This window comes from Trichechus manatus, unplaced genomic scaffold, assembly GCF_000243295.1.
Source record: "Trichechus manatus latirostris isolate Lorelei unplaced genomic scaffold, TriManLat1.0 scaffold00010, whole genome shotgun sequence".
NCBI lineage: Eukaryota > Metazoa > Chordata > Mammalia > Sirenia > Trichechidae > Trichechus > Trichechus manatus.
In genome coordinates, this window is record NW_004443946.1 from 26570529 (window position 1) to 26586793 (window position 16265).

General features: G+C 52.4%; 1 protein-coding gene across 1 annotated transcript in view; it reads right to left on the minus strand.

The window, feature by feature from the left end:
* Nucleotides 1-16265, minus strand: part of MIDEAS (mitotic deacetylase associated SANT domain protein) — a 41670-nt gene that overhangs the window by 24376 nt on the left and 1029 nt on the right. The window lies entirely within an intron of this gene.

Sequence of the window (16265 nt, forward strand, 5' to 3'; positions counted from 1 at the left end):
GAGCAGAGGAGGGCAGGGGCTGGGCAGGTACGGGGCAAGTCTCTGTACAAAGCCCTGGCTCCACCCAACATTGCCCCCAACCTCAGCGTCCATGAATGCCAGCTGCTCCCGGAGGCCTGGTGCTATCACTCCTCTGCAGGCTTCCTTGGCTCTAAGCCCTTCCACTCCCGGAGCTTGGTGACTCACTCCAGGCCCCCTCCCTATCTTTCACTTTCACCCAGCACCCAGAAGGGGAGGAACTTCCTCCTCCATTTCCTCCTTCAGCTCCAGGCCCAGAAGTTGGTAAGAGGGAAAGCTTCCCGGCTTGCACCCCCTTTATCTGCATATGTGGAAGTTGCGAAGAGGGAGAGAGACCAGACAAGGAGAGCATCTAAGGCCCCCTGGCCCCCCAGCACGAGGAGGAAGATCTGGACAAGCAGAGAGCACTGAGGGCCATAGGAATAACCTTTTAAACAAACCCCTTTATTTTGCTTTTAAGCTCTCATTCCCTGACAGCCAACCCAGTTCAGATTAGAAACCCAAAAGCCAGCTCCCAGACTGAACCCAGGGCACCACCAGGAAGTTGTATGGTGGAGGGCTGTCCCTGGCTGCAGAAGCCCAGCTCTCTGCCTCTCCACAGGGGCATCAAGCAGACTAAATTAGAAGTCTGTGCCTGCAGCTTCAAGAGAGACAGAGGAAGGAAGAATGTGCTGGAGGGGAGGGGGCAGAGGGGCAGCCTGGCAGGTCCATGTGCCTCCAGAGGGCTGAGGGCCCCTCAGTTGCTCATCGGCATGCGTGCCATCCTCGTCCCTAACAGAGTACACAGACACTTCCCCCCATCACAGTCCTGTCGCCATGTGAGCCACAGCACGGGCTTGGGCCCTGGAAGAAGGGAAGGCCCACGTGGTGGGCCAGCCTGGGTGCGCATGCACATGGGTGTGCACATGGTGTTAGGCACTGGGACAGGGACAGCTGCTCAGAACCTGCCTCCAAGGGCGGGGCTCTGCCAGATTTGGGGAGGGTGATGGGAGGTTCTGCAAAGGAGGATCCCAGACAGGGCTGCAGGACCTGCTCACTGGCAGAGTGCACTCAGCTCATTGGCCTCCCACTCTCATATCAAAGAGGGCCATCATTCCGGGCCCCATCGCAGGCTCTCCAAAGCTGGAGCAGGGACTTGCTTAGAAGAAATTAAGGGGAGCAGTATTGGAGAAGCTGAATCACCCAGAAGCTGCCTGCTACCAAGGGTCCCCTGTCACCCCCACTGGAGGACCGAGAGTGCCAGGGGCATGGACATCCAGGCCTGGGACCCTCCCCTCTGCTCAAGCAAGCACTGACCATCGTTTGGGGAGTGGGGAGAAGAGTGGAAGTTGCCAAGGAACCCGGGAGGAAGGGGGAGGGGGCACCCAGGTAGCAGGGCACAAATAATAGCAGTAATAGTAATAATAAAAATAATGATGACAATAATTGATAATAATGCACTTGTGCCAAGCAGGTCCTACATGCTTTGCATAGATTCAATTCCCATAACAACCTGATAAGGCAGGCATTGTTATTTTAACCTCCATTTTACAAATGAGCTAGATGAGGCTCAGAGGGGCTAAGTAACTTGTCTATGGTCACACAGTTATGTTACAGAGTTATTATGTTACAGAGCCAGGAGTTGAATCCAAGTCTGTCTGACTCCAAGACCAAGCTCTTACTCCTTCTCCCCAAGCCATGCTGCTGAGACACCAGTGCCTCTCTGCACACCCCACTTCCACAGCATGCTCCCCACTGTCTCAGACCACACAAGGCCTATGAAGGCATCTCTGGACATAGATCTCTCTCTTCACTGGCACTGAGAAGCCCCTGACCTCTGCCTGAACCCTTAGCAGGTAAACCTCTCTCATTCTCCCAAAACACAGCCGAGACCCTCAGTCCTACAGGAAGGCAAGGAGGGGAAGGGCCTTACCACAGAGGGGCCAGCAGGTGTGCACGACTCACCTGTAGGGAGGCCTGATATTAAGACATTGCCTCCTGCCCTGGCCACTTCTGCCCTGCCCTCTGGACCTGGACTCTCTATCCCCTGAACAATCCCCTTCTGGCTCAGTTCTGGAAATTGCTGGTGGGGTTTCAAGCTCTCAGATCCCAGTAGCACCTCACAGCCTGCAACTCTTGGCAAGACTGAGCCACTTCCTCCCATTTCTTCTACCCCAAACCTACTCCTCACCCTGAAGCTTCTGTCCCTCCAGTAGAAGGTGGCTCAGCGTTCCTCATAGTGAGGAAGAGGAAGTCATCTTTTCTGAAGGCTGACCTATGAGCCAAGTCCCCACGGTTGTGGGGAAGAGGGTGCAGTGAAGAACCTCCTGCAAGCAGCTTACCCCTGGGCCCAGCTGCAGGGCCTCTGACAGCGGATGCCGGAACACTGCAAAAGGAAACCCACAGTCACTGTGAGGCCCCAGATGCCGCAACCAGCTCTGTCAGTCTGTTGACTATCTGTCACGGCTCTGTTCATCCTTCCCTTGCTCCAGGCTGCTCACAGCTGCACCCAATCCCTGAGCAGAACCTGGCCTAAGCCAGGGCAAGGGTATGATATCAATGGCCTGAGAACTGTCAGGCTTTCAGGAAGATCTGTATAGTGAGAAGCACTTCCTCTCTACAGCACCAAGAAAACAAAATGGTGCTGAACCCGCATGTGGGTTTTGCAGGCACATGAGGGGAAAGTGCCGGAAAGGCCTTTGGGTATTCTGCGCTGACGGGGACACCATGCTCTGGAGGCCAGCAGAGCTCTGCAGGGACAGCAGCTTGAACATACACAGCTCCCCGAGTGCCAGTCAGCAGACCAGCCGCATGCTCACCACCGGCTGGCCAATCCCCGGGGAATCCAGGGAGCCTTATCACAGGGCAACCAACCGGGCCTGGCCCAGGGCCACTCACCAGCCTCCTTGGGGCATTTAGCACCTTTATCTGTGACAAGACTGTTGCAAGCCAAGGTTACACAGGCCAAGGAGGAGGCCCCCAGCCTGGGCTCAGTAGCCACAGGGGCTTAGCTCCGACCTGGGGGTAAGAGCCAAGTGGAGGATCCCCCACCCTTGGAGCTAATGCTCCAAGTTCCTGTTCTTATAGCCAGGGCCACCACACACCCCACAAGCTCAGCACAAGGAAAACGGGGAGTCAGAGCTTGTGCATCTCCCACGTGAGGGCAACACAAACCTAACCATGGTGTCCAGCAGGGCCCTAAATTCCCAGGCCAGCCAGTTCCCTGACACCAAACAGGCTTAGGGCAAAGTTCCTGCCCACAAGTCCCTGAAGACTTTGGCTCCTGCCACTTCTCTCATCCTTCCATTCTTAGCCGTACGTTCAGGGCCCCCAACATGCTGTTCCCACTTTGTTTCTGGGTATTTGATCAGACTGTACCCTCTACCTAGGACATCTTCCCATGCTTTTCATCTGGCCAAGTCCTACTCATCCTGCAAGTTTCATACACTGCTTCCTCTGGGAAGCCAGGAGCTGCACTATGAGCCACAGCACCTCCTAAACCCCTGCCACTGAATTCTAGGTGCCCGTTTCCTCATCCCCAGCACACAGCAAGCTCCACGGGGCAAAGGTGGCAGGCTGTTGCACTGCCTTGGAGATATCACTTGGCATGCTCATTCAAGACTATGCCCAAGGGCTTGGTGGGTCAGGGTCGTGCCTGGGCAGAGGCACTACTCATGAACAGCGTCTCTACCCTGGGCTCCTGCCCAGCCCTGACTTCCAGCCTCCCTCCACGAAGCACATCTGAGCTACTCATGATGCCAAGAGGAAGTGAGAAGGCCCAGGCTCCTCCCCCCACTCCACCCCATCAATGGCCCCAGGATCTAACTAAGCAGTGGCTCAAGTCCTTCTCCACTTGCTGGCCCACAAGCTACTTGCCCCCTGATGTCATCTCAACCACCACTCACTGCTCCACACCACATACAGGCCAGATGGAAAAGTACCAGACCCACCACTGCCCCCTGCCCCACTCTTCTTCCCCTAAGGCTTCCCACTCCTGCCTAGACCATGGCCAGAGACACAAACCTGTGGCCCTGTTTTCTTCATGCCCTGACATGGCTGGGCTGGGCCTCGAGACACACAAGTCTGGCTCTAGGAGGCCAAGGAGCTGTGGCCAGGGGCCCTCTTGAGAAGAGCCAAGCATGGCCCACTCAGGCCCCTAGCCCAGGCTCGCTGCCTGAAAAGCTCTTTCTCAGAAACTCTGGGGCCTTTGGCTACAGCCAGACTGCGTAAGTGGCCTGGCACTGCCATCTTGGACCAGCTACAGTTAGTTACCCAGGCCCTAGACAAACCTGTTCTCTAGACACAGAGAAGCCCTCTACAAAGCCATGTGCCCCTCCATTAACTGCAAAGCCATGTGTCCTCCATGTGAACAGGGAGTTCACACCCAGGCTGCAGGGCCCCATTTCTCCAAGCCACTGGACACATGAGTTCTGTTCTCAAGGAAAAAGATGCAGAGGCGTGGACCTATCTCCCACAAGTATCACTTCCCCTGGAGGCATGAGAGAGCCGGTGGGAAGCCCCATGATCTGCCCACTCTCAGTGTCGAGACTCCCCCAGAATCATCACTTCTCTGGACTGAACTTCAGGTCGACAGGCCGATGAGTCATGAGTCCCAGGGGTCTTGGCCATCAAGCCAGTCAGGTCAGAAGCCTTCCAGGGTTCACACTGGCTGCAGTTTGAGCTTTGACCATAAAAATGCCCACACTGAGATGCTTTAAACGGATATGTAGGAGAGAAGAGTTCTTTGCCTCATAAGGGGGTCTTGGGCTTCAATACAAGCTTCTACCTTTCTCTTCCTCCTGCTCCACACACTGCAAGCACACCCAGGATGTTCACAGGAAGCCAGGGCAATCAGGTCCGTTTTATAGGGGGAAGTTGAGGCAGAGAGAAAGCAGAGTCATAGGCAAAGCCAGGAAAGGCTCAGCTTTCACCCACACTGGGGGGACCAGCTGCCTCTCTCTTTAGCAAGGGCCACAAAGGATCTCAGGCAGCCCAGGAAAACTCCTTCCAACAGGACCTGGAATCCCAGGAGGAGTGTGGTGGAAGCTGACAAATGTCCCTGCAGCAGGCCAGCTGGGGAATGGTGAGGCCCCTGGTCTTCTCACAACCCTCCTATGTTCATGGACCTCACACCACCAGAGGCTTCTCCAGCACCTCCATCCCCTTCTAGAAAGGCCTGGCTCCCTGGCATGTCTAGAGCAGAGCTCTCTGTAGTCTGTGCCTGAGCACTCAGTGCCAGGATACAGAGGAGGCCACTTACAGGGATCTCCCTTAACCTGGCCTTGCCCTGCCCACTACCTCACCACACACACCCTGCTGCAGCCCTGTCCACTGTCCCTTCATCCATTCATCAAACATTTACTGGGCACTGGCTACAAGCCAGGCTCTGGGGAGATACAGGAGATAAGGCAGGGCACGGTCCCTACCCTCACAGAGCTTTCAGTTCAGTGGGGGAGAGAGACACAAAACACACATTAATGACAATGCTAGGTGGCCTGTGCAGGGGTAGATATGCACAGACTACAGCGACTCCAGGGAGAGCTCCCTGACTTGGAGCCTTCACTGGAGCTGTTTCCCCTGCCTCTACTCTGACAATCTGCCTTCCTTCAAGGCCACCTCCTCCAGGCAGCCCGCCAACACACACCGTTTCCACTCTTTCTGAATCTTTTGTGTTCTTACTCAGTGTTAACTGCTATCTCATAATGCTTCTTCAACTCCCTTCTGTTTCCACACCAAGGCCAGGAGCAGCAGAGCCTGCAGGTGATGCGACCCGGTGGGGAGGGCAGTGGATTGGCTGTCATATGACCAGTATCTGGTCCAAGAGCCACCACTCACTCGTTCATTCTTTTGTGGAACTTAAGAACCTGGGTCAAGATGGGGGAGAGAGGACACAAGACCTGTGTCCAGGAACCAAAGAAACACCTTTGTAATGGGCAACCACCACATGAAATAGTAGCCATAAGCACCACCTACACGCCCAGCATATGTGAGTGTTGCTTCTTATTATTATTCTCCTCTGAGAAATGAGGAAGGGGGGGCTTTAATAAGTAATGTGCCAGGTCACAGAGTGCACAAGTAGGGAGCTAGGATTTGAACCTAAGCCTGCTGACTCAAAACCAGGTCTCTCTCTATCACACTTTGCTACCCATCTGTGTAGAGCAGTGGTTCTCAAGCTTTAGTGTGTGCAGTAAAACCTACCCTGAGTGGTTTCATGGGTCAGGGTCACCAGGCAGGGAATCTGCAATGCTTCATAAGTGGCCCAGGTGGTGCCAAGGCGTTGGAGCAAGGGAAAGGCTACAGGGTCAGGACCTGGTTTCCCAGGATCCACCGTTCTCCACTCCCCAAAGGACGAGAGTGCCCTGCTCAGGAGACATGAAGGGCCCATGGAGCCCTGGGTAGACTTTGCTCTTAGCTAGCCCTAGGGCTGGCTGTGGCTCTTACAGTGCCCAAGGCTTGACTTAATGCCCCATGTTTAATGAGTGCTTACTATTTGCCAGACACTGTTCTAAGCGCATTGTAGGCAATATCTCATTTAACCTTCACCCTCCTTCGTCTCACTTTCAGGCCAGGAATGGTGCACCAGAAAGTATCTATGTAATACAAAAGAAGACAGTGACGGAGGAATAGAGCAACAAAAAAGGCAAGATGTACAGAAAACAAATAGCAGAATTAAATCCTACCTTATCAGTAATTAATTTAAATGTAAATGGTTTAAGCACTCCAATTAAAAGGCAGAGACTGGCAAAATGGATTTAAAAAAAAACTCAAATCCAACTATAGGCTGTCTACAAGAGACACACTTTAGAATCAAAGACACAAATTGAAAGTAAAAGTTATGGGAAAAGATACACTATGCAAACAGTAACCAAAAGAGAGTTGGCGTGGTTATAATAATATCAGACAAAATAGACGGTAAGACAAAAATTACCAGAGACAAAGAAAGGCATTTTGTAATGATATTTAAGTGTCAATCCATCAAGAAGATATAACAATTATAAACATATATGGACCTAACAACAGAGCCTCAAAATACAAGAAGCAAAAACTGTCAGAATTGAAGGGAGAAATAGACAATACAACAATAATAGTTGGAGATTTCAAAACACTATTTTCAATAATGGATAGAACAACTAGACAGAAGATCAATAACGAAATAGAAGACTTGAATAACACTATAAACCAAGGAGACCTAATAACATCTATAGAATACTCCACCCAACAACAGCAGAACACACATTCTTCTCAAGTGCACATGGAACATTCTCTGGGATAAATTATATGTTAGGCCATAAAACAAGTCTCAATCAATTTTAAAAGACTGAAATCACACAAAGTATGTTCTCCGATCAAAATGGAATGAAATTAGAATTCAATAATAGAAAGAAATTTGAGGGATTTACAAATCAGGAAATTAAGATTAGAAGTTACATAATTTACCAAGTTCTCCCAGCTCAAAAAGGCTACTCCCCTCCTTACCCAGCCCATGTTCTCCACACCTTTTGTACAACCCTGGGCACCCACAGATCTCAGACACTAGGTAGCCCTTCTCCCATCTACACCAGACACATACTGAAACGGACCCCAAGCTTGATCCCAGAATCAAAACAGCTAGGGGAAGGGAGACATTTGGGTTTGCAACAGCTGGTCATGCAGCCCTGCTTCCCCTGAGAAAATCGCCACAGATAAATATTTCTACTCCCTGGCCATTCTGCAGAATACTCAAAAGGCAGATCCTTTCCAAAAGAAGGGAACTAACATTTATAGAGAACTTCCCCCATGCCAAGCACTTTACACACCCTAATCCATGCTTACAAACTTCCTGGTACAGGGGTCTTATTGTCCCCATTCTACAGAGGGAAACTGAGGCTACGCTGTTAAGGTGGCATAAGCTAGATTCAAATGCTTGCTGTGCGCCTTCAAAGCTCCCATTCTCCCAGAAAAATTCCAAATCTACACTTGTTCTGGGTCTCAGAAGGAATGCTAGCCATGAAAACCCCACAAAGCCAGCCATGGATCCTCTTACTTGAGCACCTTCCTCAAGCACCTCCCAGAGCTTCTGCTTTTCCTGGGGGCATTTCAAACAGACCATAATATATAACACTCCCTCCAAGAAATAATCTCTGCCCCAATATGCCAGAAATAGGTTCCCTCTAGATTACGGTCATCTGTAAAAGCCCCTGCAAGCCGGGAGAGCCCATGGGTGTTGAGGTGGGGGGACTGCACAGGTGACCTGGGAGCTGTAGGGTCAGCAGGATCTCACTCCAGAATAAGAGCCTCCACCCTATATGGAGAAAAGTGGCTCAGGTCTCTCTTCAGAGCCAACCAGCAAAGCAGGGCCTACCTGGGGAAGGAGAACAGATGCCAAATGTCAAGGGATATCAGTGTTCATCTAGTCTAATTCCTTGTTCCACAAAGCAACCCAGAGAAGGGAAGAAACTTGCCTTAGGACACACAGCCAGGAGCACACCCAGGCACAGAATCAAGGACTCCCAATTTAATGCTGCACGCCTCCATTTAGGCAAGACACTTGAGCAGGGTGTCTTGAAGCCAAGGTGAAATACCAACATCACACAAACAAGGCTTTCTACTTTATCACCATCAACACCTCTAACATTTCTTGAGTGTGTGAGACTATGTGCCAAGCATGATGCTAAGCACTCTGCACACATCTTGTTTAATTCCTACACGGTAGATATTATTACTCGTAACTTTTGCCAATGAGGATCCTGAAGGTTCGGAGGGTCACATCACTCACCTAAGGTCACGTGAGTACAGAGGCAAGACCAGGACTAGAACCTGAGCCAGCCTTCTCCAGTGAGAGCCCGTTGCCCAAACTTCACCCACAGGACTTCAGGTCCAGCCTCCTGCTTAGATGCCTCACCACCAGGCAGGCTGAGATGGACAGCAGCAGCACCTTGTGCTCTGTGCTTCTGGGCTGCTCCTGTCTTCTTCTTGCAGAGTGGCATCAGCTGGCCTGGAAACTACCATGACGTTCTGGGAGTGTGGCTAGTCAGGTAAGTTTGGTGGGAGAGGCCTGGCAGGTGAGTGGCTTTAAAGATGAAGAGGCTACAGGTGATTATCACCATTGAGCCAACCTGCGAAAGTTGCAACACTCTTCCACCCAAGAAGTCATACCCCTTCCACACTCCTCTAACCCTACACCCACAGTTGGCCAACAGCTCTTTAAAAATAGAATCTTGACTCTCTCCTGTTTGTCAGTGGCCAGATGCCCCAAATCTCCATGGGTCCCAGGCTCCTGTCCCTTCCCCTGGCACCCTGAAATCAAGTCAGCTCCATGCTTGGATTTCTATTAGTGCCAAATGACCCCCATCCAGGGCACTGAGCATCAGCTCCCAGCCACAGCCACCCACATCTCTGCATGGGGCTCCCAGAAGGGTTTCTTTTTCCCAAGAACTTAAATTCCTAAATAAAGACTGTTTATCCCACATCCTGAATAAGGGAGTGACAGACAGTGCCCACCCACTCCAAAGACCATTGGTCAAAATCTCTTTTTCATGGCTGAGGAAACTGAAGCTGTGAGACCTAAAGTGACTCATCCAAGGACACATGGCTGATCCTTGGGTAAAGATGTAATCAGAGCCTTCCAGGTGGGTGTTCTCACCACTCCCTCAGACCTGGTGTTGCCAAGTCCTTGACCCCTGGCTCATCTCCTCCCCAGCAGGAATAGAGTAAGGGGTCTGGTGTTTGGTGTCAAGGCTACCAAGTCTTCATCAGCACAGGCCTTCCTGCTTTGACAGCTCCAGAGGGGCCAAGACCTATCTGGTGGCCCGGAGTGGAGGGTCAACCAGTTTGGGATAGGGCAAAGAATGGGGACGATACAGCTCTCCAGTACCTACTGGTGACTAAGAGGCACAAAAACTGGCTGCCAGCAGAGGAGGTCTCAGCACAGCTGCCTGGCCTCCTAAACGGGCTGTAGAGTGGGTGCACAGAGCTGCCTGCCTCACTGGCCTGGCCATCAAGTCAGCGGAACGCCCTTTCTCAGGCCCCACTCAGGATTCACGGCCTCTGCCAAATGCCTGCACATTCCTTGCGTTTCTCCAGTCTACGAGCAGCTGCTGCAGGGCCTTTTCTCCTATGCTGATTTATGCTTTATTGTTCCTGAAATACACCCAGAGGTCTTTGGCACACAGCACCAGGCACCGGCAGAGCATCCAGCCCAAGTCCCACAGTACACACCAACCAGGCTCTCTGGGACCACAGCCAAGTCAGCTGGAATGAAGGGCCCCAGGGTCAGACCCAGCAGCCAGGAGGGGAGACCTTAGATCCCCCCTACCCTAGTCTATGGTCCTCAGAACTATTCTCAGGACTACAGAGGCTGGGATGTGTCTGGAGAGGAAGAGACACCTGGAAGGTCTCGGGGAGGCCTAAACCAAGCCCTTCTACTCCTCGTGAATGGGTGACTTTCCCATCAACCCCCACAGACACAACTGATCCCCATATGCCCGCCAGTCCTTCAGAGCAAGGCCCCCTGCTGTGAAATATTTACACTCCCCTCAAGAAACAATCTCTGCCCAATATGCCAGAAACAGGTTCCCTCTAGATTGGAGACATCTATAAAAGCCCCTCTAAGTGTTTGGAGAGGCCTTAAAGGGGTCTTCCCTACCCTTCCCAGCCCCAAATCGCTCTCCTATCAGACACTCTAAAGGCACCTGAATTCCTACCATCAGCACTTCACTCCAAGCGTCAAAGCACTGTGCAAACAGCCCAGACAAGTCGTAGGGGCTGCATGCTGAAAAGAGACAGGGCTCCAAGATCAGATGGAACATGCCTCAGCTTGTCCAGTCACCAGCCTCACGGTGAGTCTCAGTTTCTTTGTAGAGAATGTTCTCATCTTATGGTTACTGTGGGATAAAATGAGGCAATACATATATGAAATGCCTGGCACAAAGCAAGCACTTAATAAATGTGATTTCCTTTCCCCCTTCCTGGGCAGGGGTAGCTCAGTCCTCAACAACTTGGAGGGAACTGGATGATCTGACTCTTCCAGTTCCACAGCCAGCTGGGAGCAGGGCTGATCAGGCCTAAGTAGGACAAGGAGACTCAGAGACCCAGCAACAGTTGGGCTCTGCGGGTGTGTAGGACATCCGGCCTAAGGCACTCAGGAGAAAAAGGTCAGGCAAGAAGTCCAGAGCACACCAAGAACAGGCCTCCCCTGGACTCAGCTGTGTCAGCAGGGCCCAAAGGAACACAGAGGGGCAAAAGTCCCCAGCTAGGCCCGTGAGGATGAGCCTCCATCCTCCTGGGCTCACACTAAGAAGAGGACTAAAAGGGGAGGTTGGGTAGGAGTTAGCCACAGGAAGTACGAGCCTGAGAGACACCAGGGCCTGCAGGAAGCAAGCCAGCCTGCCCAGAGGTCGTCAAAGCAGTGAATGTCCCACAAGTGGAAGTGTCTGCTTGGTTATTTCTGGCACCTCTTCTGCCCAGAGCCAGCAAGGAAAGGCAGCTGCTAGCAACATGGAAGGGCTGTTCATGTTCATATATGCAGGCCTTGCTGCAGGGACACAAAGCACCCGCAGCCACTGTGCAGAAGGGCCTCTGCCCACTTTCTTCCTCTCCAGACTGTCCCCATAAGGTCCAATCTTCGTGCTGCATAGCTGACATAGCGTGGGTACTTCTGCTTTCACTCACAGCCAGCCTCCTGACCACAAACTCACTCACACACACAGACAAATAAATAACTATGGAGCCAGCGGAGGCCTGAGCCACACCCAGGAGCCGAGACAGTATTCCTCTGGTCTCCTCTGCACTGAAGCTGTCCTCCTGACTTCTAAGCTGGGAGGGGCAGGCACAGGAGCAGCTCCTCTTCCCAGCCTCCCAAGGTGAAAGTGGAGATGATCTATGGGAACCTCAAGCAACTCGCAGCCTCTCAGCAGGGCACTGGACTAGATCTCCCAAAGTGTTTTGCAGCTCTGGGATGACTCCCAGGAGCTGGGGAAGCCCAGGACTATGACCGGGGCCAGCTGAGGCCGGCAGACAGAACAAGGCCAGGTGGGGAGGGGTATCAGAGTCCCAGTGGTGGCAGCAGCCAGGTGCACAACCCAGGACTTCCAACAGGCTGGGAAGAGGAAGAGGAGGGGAGGAGGAAGAGAAGGGCCAGCTCACACGAGTTCTCAGGATTGCAAGTTATCACTTAAGGCCTGACCTCCAGGGCCTTTCTCTCCATGGAACTGGCAGTTCTGGCAACAGCAGGCTGGGTTGGGGCCTCTGTTTGCCAAACTGCTGGAAAAAGCTGTGAATCGAAATCCCTCACTATTTCCCTCCCTCTCTGGACCCCGTTTCCCCAGAGAGGTTGTGTGGCCTCAGAGGGAACCCCCTTCTGGCGGCAAGCCCAGTGTACTTCCCTCTCTCCACACTTCGGCCTGGGCAAACCTGGCCCTGGCTGCTCCCCTCCCCCTTCCTGAGACTCCAGGAGGAAGAGGCACTGCCTGGAAAAAATAACGCTCTAACCATGAGCTCCCTGCCACTGGGGAGAAAGGCAGAAAGAACAGGGAGCACCTTCCCGGGCTGGCCACAGCACGAGGCTGTGTTCCAGGAAGAGCCGAGAGGCTGGCTGGGGCCCCCAGCCCCACTCCTCCCTGCCAGCCCTCGCAAACCACAGTCAGCAATCGTGTCCCTCGGAGAGATACCCCCTCCCACCCCAGCAAAACCTCAGCTCTTTTCTGACATGTGGCAACTTTCTTCTTACATAATATCTTGATGCTCCTCCCCCTGCACCCTTGCTCCTATTTCAATTGATGAAAGAGCTAAAATGCTCTCTGGGTGACAACTCTCACCCCAGTTCCACCCAAACCCCCATCGAGGTCACACTGGGAAGCTTCAGGTGGAGCAAAGACAGGAGGACGTTTTTTCTTGGCTGAGAAAAACAGTCTTCCTCCCACACCCAGTTCAGCCTGGGGCCTGGGCGGGTAGGTTGCCGAGAGCACAATCTGATCTCTGGGAAGCTGAGCCCTTGATCCTAGGCTGCCAGGACAGAGTCCCTCACAGAGGTGCCACGGCACAGTGTCTGGGCAGGTCTAGGTGCAAGTGAATCACATAGCTGTACCCAGGGCCTGATGTTGTCGTTGTTAGTTGCCATCAAGTCGATTCTGACTCATGGTGGCCCCATGCGTGCAGAGTAGAACTGTGCTCCAGAGGGTTTTCAAGGCTCTGACCTTCCAGAAGCAGATCACCAGGCCTTTCTTCCAAGGCATCTCTGGGTGGTTTCAAACCACCAACCTTTTGGCTAGTCATGGAATGCTTAACCATTTGCGCCACCTAGGGACTCCATACCCAAGGCCTAGAGAGTTGGAAAATGTGCTACTTCCCTTCATTTGCACGTTTATACCCCAATGGCCTGGGAGGCTTGGCTCTTCAACCACAACAAGCAGGACACTTTATTTTCTCTTCCCTGGTAGGAACAAAAGGCAAACAGAAGCTGGACTTGGTGGGAGCTGGCACAATGACAGCCACCATCTGTTGAGTACCTACTACGTGCCAGTCATTTTATATGCATGCTCTTGTTTAACCTTCACAGCAACCCTATGAAGTACTGTTATCGTCCCCATTTTATAGGTGAGGAAACCGAGGCTCAGGAGGTTAAGCAACATGCCTAAAGCTACACAAGTGGAGAAGCTGAAGTACAAACCTAGGTCTGCCCAGGACTCTTTCCGGTGCACCCACCAAGCTTCCTTCAGAGTCACTGCCTGGGTTACTGTCCACACCTCCTAGGAATGGCATTCTGAGTGTGGAGGCGGAAGTGGGTGTGGACGAGTTTTGCTTGATGGCTTTGGAATCTGAATTGATGCCCCCACCAAGAGCTGTTATTCTTCTCAAGAGTGTGACTGTGAGTCCCTCCGAGTGTGTGAGAGAAAGTGTGTGAGAGTGTGTGTGTGTGTGTGTGATCTGAATTCTAAACAGCAGTTTCCAACACTGAAGTTATGCTGTAATGCTTCTGATTCATAAAATGAGCTTACAGTCTCACCATATCCTGTATGTCACTTTGAATGCAAACGAAAATTCTTTAGAAAGAACTTGGGATTTTGGCACACTCTGCCTAGCCCCAGCCCAGAGCTCAGGGTTTAGTTCAGGCCCACAAACCCAGAGTTCCGACGTGCAGAAGCAACCCCTCCAAATGGGGTATGGCTACTGGCTGCGTTTCCTGTAGCCTGTAGTGGGTCATGGAAGCAGCAGCAGCCTCAAAGGCTGCCTCTGTACTGATGCACGCACGCACGCAAGCACACACACGAAGGGTGCCAACCTGGCCTGGCCCGAGGAAATGCCTAGGTTAGCAGATCCCCAGGCAGGAGGCTCCACAACTCTTTCACCCTGAGGTCCAGTATGAGGTCAGGATGACCTGGACATGCTCTCCTGAAGGCCAGCTGCAGGGCAGTGCCAGGGAACAAGAGTCCACCAGCAATGGAATCACCCATCGTGGACTGACCCTTCTGAAACCAATGGCATGGTATGAAGAGATCCCAGCAGCAAGGACTCACTGGACCTACAACATACCAAGTCCACAGTTTTTGATGGAGATCTTTCCCTTATCAGTTCAACTACCATTTACTAAACAACTACTAGATGTGGACTTTGTGGGAATGACACAGAGCTTACACTGGACCAGGGGCTATGATAATACTGAAACATGCTTTAGCCTTTTATATAAACTCACAGAACCTCACAGCAACTCTGTGAGGGAGGTATGAAAAGGAAAACAAGGTCCAGAAAGGTCAAATAACCTCTCCATAGTCACAGAGCTAATAAGCAGGGGCTGGGACTTGAAGCCAAGCACTCTGGCTCCAAGTCTATGTTTCTGACCCCCATATTACAATATGTACCCAAATAACTACATGAGGTGGAAACCATTGTTCCCAAGAAGGGTAAGGCTTCTTAAAGAAAATGGTGTTTGAATCAAGACTAGAAGGATAATCAGGAATCTCCCAGCCACATGTGGCTATCCTCACTGCAGGAAACGGGCTACCAAGGCCAAAGATTCCAGGGGTGGGCCCATCCGCCTCCAAGAAATTACACCCGTGCACCCCTCCTCCTCTCCCTACTGGGAACCCCAGAGGACTCAGCACTGCTGGGCAGCTCTTCCCTGGGTTACGCAGCCACAGGAGGCCCTCGGCTGAATCTGTAACTGTCTGTTCTTTTTTTCCATTTATTAAAAGCAGCAGCCCACAGGGCCAAATACAGGGGCTATTTTTAAATCCCACATTTAAAAGTAAAACTCTCATCCCTCTGGACACTCTTTGCTAGGGTGGAGTGAGGGGTTGACAGAGGTATGGGGAGTCAGGGTTCTGTCTGGAGCTTGAAGAGGCCACACTGGCAGTGGGCGGGCTGTCCCAGAGCAAGCTGCATGGCCTGGGGGGCACCCTCTGGGTTCTGCATCCCCTTGACACTTGCCAGCTAGTCTGACCAGCATAATCAGCAAGAGGCCAATTGGATTAGAGTGGAGACTAGACCAGGGCCATGCAATGAGATGGTTTATCACAGTAATTGAATGTTTACACCCCTATTAGTCACTGTCCAGAGCAGTAGGAAAAAGAGGACCCATAAATCCTCAACCTGGGAAGGCTTTTCCTTTTCCCTTCATCCTGAAGTCAACTAACTGCCTGCAAAAAGGGTCCATTTCTCTGATCCTAAAGAGTATATGTCACACCTTCCCTAGGAGGCTCTGGAGCAAGACAAGTGGTTTCCTCCTGGCCCAAGGCCCACAGGGAGGAATGGCTTCTCCTCAGAGCTGCACTTCTTCCACCTTCACCAGGCCTCCAGTCTCTGAACCCTGAAGCTGCAGGAACGTGGAGAGTGCCTAGACCTGCAGGCAGACACAAGGCCAGGCTCCCCCTGCTGGAGCGAGGGAGACCTCCCTTCCCACCAGCCACAGCTGCCAACAGGAATCCCCTGCACACACATGTGGGAGCGGCCTCCATGTCAGCCAGGGCCCCCTGAGCAAGGCTCCAGGGGCTGGCACACACATTTGATGTGAGATGGTGGAGCAGGAAGTAGCCACCAAAGTTGTGACCAACAAAGTTTCAAACGGGGCAAGTAACTTCCCCTTTCATCTTTCCAGTAGCTCACGCTGGAGGCTGGACTGGGACACCAGTCTGTGGGTGGCAGATACCTCCTCCAAGTCTGCCTTTCTTGGGGCTGAGGCTTGAAAGCCCCAGAGTGGCACCAGGTTCCTCTGCCTCCTCTCGGCCCTTGCCAGAGGCCTGGGAGGGGGCCCTCACGCTGCAGTATGCGTGCATTGGGGGAGGAAGGGTAGGAAA